Source organism: Mastomys coucha, unplaced genomic scaffold, assembly GCF_008632895.1.
Source record: "Mastomys coucha isolate ucsf_1 unplaced genomic scaffold, UCSF_Mcou_1 pScaffold8, whole genome shotgun sequence".
NCBI classification, from domain to species: Eukaryota; Metazoa; Chordata; class Mammalia; order Rodentia; family Muridae; genus Mastomys; species Mastomys coucha.
Window position 1 is genome coordinate 34,208,924 of NW_022196914.1, and position 4,450 is coordinate 34,213,373.

At 42.5% G+C, this 4,450-nt stretch overlaps 1 long non-coding RNA gene across 1 annotated transcript; it reads left to right on the forward strand.

Annotated features, from left to right (window-relative positions):
- Positions 1-552: 552 nt before the first annotated feature.
- Positions 553-3,080, forward strand: LOC116083644. Its single transcript, XR_004115829.1, has 2 exons — positions 553-708; positions 2,819-3,080. It is a non-coding gene; the product is annotated as an uncharacterized LOC116083644 (long non-coding RNA).
- Positions 3,081-4,450: the final 1,370 nt, after the last annotated feature.

Consider the following 4,450-nt stretch of genomic DNA (forward strand, 5'->3'; position numbering starts at 1 on the left):
CTCCACACACACCAATACACATGTACTCATGTAAATACTATGTACACACAAATACAGAGAGCACACATATCCAAGAGGTTTCATCTGGTTCATCATCTACTTAGATGTTTTTGTCTCTAAAGAGGCCACACATGTAACAAGACACATGCAATTCTCCCTTGTGAAGTATCTTTAAGGAGATTTCCCCATTAAGAAGCAGAAATGTCCCCAGCATCAGCATTCTTCCTGATAAGAATTTTTAAGCTTAGAATGTTCTCTCCAGGCTGTGTGAGTCCTTTGTTTACAGAACCTTCGGTGGGATGCTCTGTTTAGAAGTAACAGTTCTGACACAATTTCTCAGTTTTAACTGTGGCATCTGAGCTCTGAGGACCACAGATCTGGCTTCAGCAAATAGCAAGTCTGCAGCTCATCTCACGCCTCGGTGTTGAGAGTGATCCCTCTGTGGTGGCATGTTGGAGCCAAACTGTAAAAATCTTGGAAAACTTTGCCAACATTACTCAAAATAGGCAGCTGGATTTTTTTTTTTTTTTTATCATTTCCAGGTGCATTCTGGGGAGAGGAGAGTTCTAATGAGTCTAAACTGGCTTTGTTATCCAAATCTCGAAAGTTATGCTCACTCATTTCAAAGAGATATTGCTTTGGAGACCTGAAGGAAGTCAGTCTATCTCAGCCCAGCACGCTAATTGGCTGCCCTGCTGAACCCCTTCTGTGAGTGCTAAAACAAGATTTCCACAAAACATTCTTATCTCAGATTTGACTTTCTGATTCTAGCCTCTGGGGTGAGAATGCCCCACCCTCAGCTAGGAGTTAGGGGACAGGGTATCGCTCATATGGTATGATGGTCTGACTTCTGATTATGTAATGTCAGAGCCTGAGGTGGAAAGACAACCCCATAGTCAGAAACCAAGGCTTCACTCAGCAAGGGCCCCAGGCACCAGGACTCTAGCAAGCTTCCTGTGCACACACTTCATGCTCAGAGTCCTGACTTAGAACAAAACAGTGTGTGCTAACTAGAAAAAAGTTAAGGGTTGACATTTAACAAGAAGCTAGTTTTTCATGACAGTGTCTTATGTGTATCTCTCTATAAGGATAAATTGTATTAAAATTAGGGCTTCGTTTTTCCTTTTCAAAAATCTGTGAATGAGGTTGGTGGGGTGTGTTTTGTGAGTAGGGATGTATGTGTTCATGTGAATGAGGTTGGTGGGGTGTGCCAAATGCCCCTTGGAACTCAGGGGACAAACTCAAAAGTTAGCCCTTTCCTTACACCTTGCTTGAGACAGGGTCTCTCTACCCTTTACTGCATATTCTGGCTTGAAGGCTTCTGGAGAGTCTCCTGTCTCCATATCCCACTGCTGACAGAAGAACTAGGATTACCAAGGCATACTACCGAATCTGGCTTTTCATTAGTTCTGTGGATTTGAACTCAGGTGCTTGTACTAGTATGGCAAGCACTTTATCCACTGAACCACCTCTCAAATCCTTTATTTATTGATATAAATCATATAAGTTAATTTTAATTTATTAAAATTTAAGAAAAAACAATGATACATTTATTTATATAATTTATTTAAATAAAAGTATTTACATAATAATTTATATTGGAGGTTAAAGCAGGTTGACTGTTCACCATTAAAAACTCTAGATGTTTTTCTTGGCACTCTTAAGAGGAAGAACATTAAATCAAAGGCCATAAATGCAGAGTCCACTGAGAAGGTTCAGGAAGCTACTGTCTGTCCATTAACTAGCAAGAGACCCTTATCAAGGCTACTACTGAAAGATACAAAGTCCCATCGGACTTTCCAAGAGTGACCCCTGAGTTAGCATCCTCCAGGGTCCAGTTCTATTCAGCAAGCCACTCATGTTCCCCTTTCAAAGCTCTTGGCTTCCCTACCCACGCTACTTGCTGCTAGTCAGTGCCACATTACTGCGATGGTACCTGGGTATCCCTTAGCTTTGGTCTTCCACTCCTTACTCCACCATGCAAAATTGCATGAGACTCTCTTATAAGCCCCAGGAAACTGGCAAGTATGGAGTCCCTCTTTTGCCCAAGTGACACCTCTTGGCTATGTTCAGTGATCAGTGCTGTTGCTCATATTCTGTTGGAGCCAATGACACTCAGCAATGAATTGCTCCAAAAATGTTTTTAGCTCAGAACCACTAGGCAGGATCTAGAGTTACCCCAGTAACCCTAGTGGAAAGAGGCTTAGATACAAAGACCAGGCTACTAGAGCTAAAGCAAGGCCCACATCCCAACGTGAGTTTCCAACAAGGGAAGTGAGATTCAATAGGGTTCAATTAGAACCCAGGGAGATTCCCTGTCAGGATTTCAGACATGACCAGGGGAACAAGGTTTGCTCCAAGACAATGAAAATAGAGTTAGGAGACCTTGTAGAGGGGCCTGGGACCATTCCAGTTCTTTCTCAAACAAGAGCACTCTCTGGAAGCTAGCAAACACATCTGTAGGCTATGAAGGAAAAAGCCAGGATGAAGTCTTGCTCACTGAGTTTCTAATGCACCTGATGCCTGGGATTGTCAGGTATTCTCCAAACATGCCAAGGACTCCCAGGTCGAGCTTTGCATTCTGCATCTAGGTCAGGCTGGAAATTAGACCTGATGCTCAGGAGCAGCCAGGCTCAGTCTCTTGGGTCACAGATCAATAGCACTTTATACCTGGCATTCATTGTGCTAACGTCTTCTGTCACAGTTATAAAGATTTGTGTGTGTGTGTGTGTGTGTGTGTGTGTGTGAAAAGGACATAGTTAGAATCTTTAACAATGTTTAATAAAGCTTAGCAACTTGTTGATCATTTTCATTGTAGGGCTTTTTAAAAGAATGGCCACCTTCACCCAAGTAACCTTCAGCCTACACTCTTTCCTGGAGCTCCTCGTACATCACCAAAGACCTCCATCCTCTTCTTGTCTACATTTCATTTGGTTGGGAGGAACAATTGCATACCTCTGAAGTGCTTGAAAGAGGCTGTGAATGAAGATGGATGAAAGGAATGTTGTCATTTTACACCTCTTCCTCTGTTTTGACTGCAGAAATAAAAGTTTAATTTCTGCATCTGAATGTATTTAATGCAAAGTAAGTGTTTTCATTGGGCCCTTCAGAAACATAAGTTGACTACAGGGAATAAGGCAGAAGAAGAAGGCCTTATTTTCTGACATCAGCTCATTCTCAGTCTGGTAGGACACAAGAACTTCAGGGGTGAAAGTTCCCATCGCAGGATTATCCCTTGTCATGTTAATTGTCAATGTGGTTGAATCTGAGATCCACTAAAAGAATCATTCTAGCTGTGTCTATGTGGTTTGACATTTAAGTGAAGAGGAAGATCCTCTCCTAGAGTCAGCAGCCCTTTCAGTTGTAGCCTGGATATAAAGACATCTGAGAATAAAGCTGCTACTCTTTGCCCATTCACTTTCACTCTGAATTCAAGTGCATCAATGCTGCTGCTGCTGTTGCTGCTGCCTTTGCCAATCTTCTCATCCTTTGATATCAGGACATAGCTTCTGTGTAAGATCCACAGGTCTCCATGAATTCCTCCAGGCCTTTAGCAACAGTTTGGAACTGCCAAGTCAGCTAGTCTCATACTGAGGGGTCTCAGCCCCAACAGCATGCAGAGAGCCCAACTATAAGCAACTCTGATAAATTCCTTTGGCAGTCTATATTCATCCCATCAGTTCTGTTGCTATAGACAGCCTTGGAAAATTTATCTTATACACACACACACACACACACACACACACACACACACACACACCAAACATATGTCTTGCATGCTCTCAGGAGACAACTAATTGGACAGTACACAAGACCCGACAATGTCCAGGGAAGTGTCTTAGCTGATGCTTGTTGACCAGCACTGGGAAGAAGCTGGCATCAACAAATGGGTATAGTATGTGGTGGACACAGCTGTGACCTACTTGGCTAACATCTGAGCCTCAGGGAGACTAGGGTTTCTTACTGGCTGAGTTGATCTTGTTTTTATCTTGTTGAGAATAAAAAGGTTTGTATGTGGTTAAAAAATAACTACCAGGCACCTTGGAGACATGGTACAGTAAGCCAGGTCCTGTCTGGGTGCTCTTGAAAACTCAAATGTCCCCTATTGATGTCCTGGGGGTGTGAGTCAGCATTCATACATCAGAAGGAAAATCTGCCTAGCTACTATTGAAGACCTGCAGGATGTCATCATACTTCTGAATACCCAAATTTGCACTTCATATCCTTATGTCAGTAAAAACTAAATGTGACATTCAACAACCATCTAGTGGGGTCCCTTTGGAGCACAGATCAATAGCACTTTGTACCCGACCTTTGTTGTACCTCTTGGCCCACTTACTTCTTTTAACATTTTTCATTTCTTTTAAGTCATGGGACACAGGCACAGTGCTTTGTAAAGTGATGTTTCAATCACACGATGAGCCAACACCCCATTCTTTTGCATTGATCT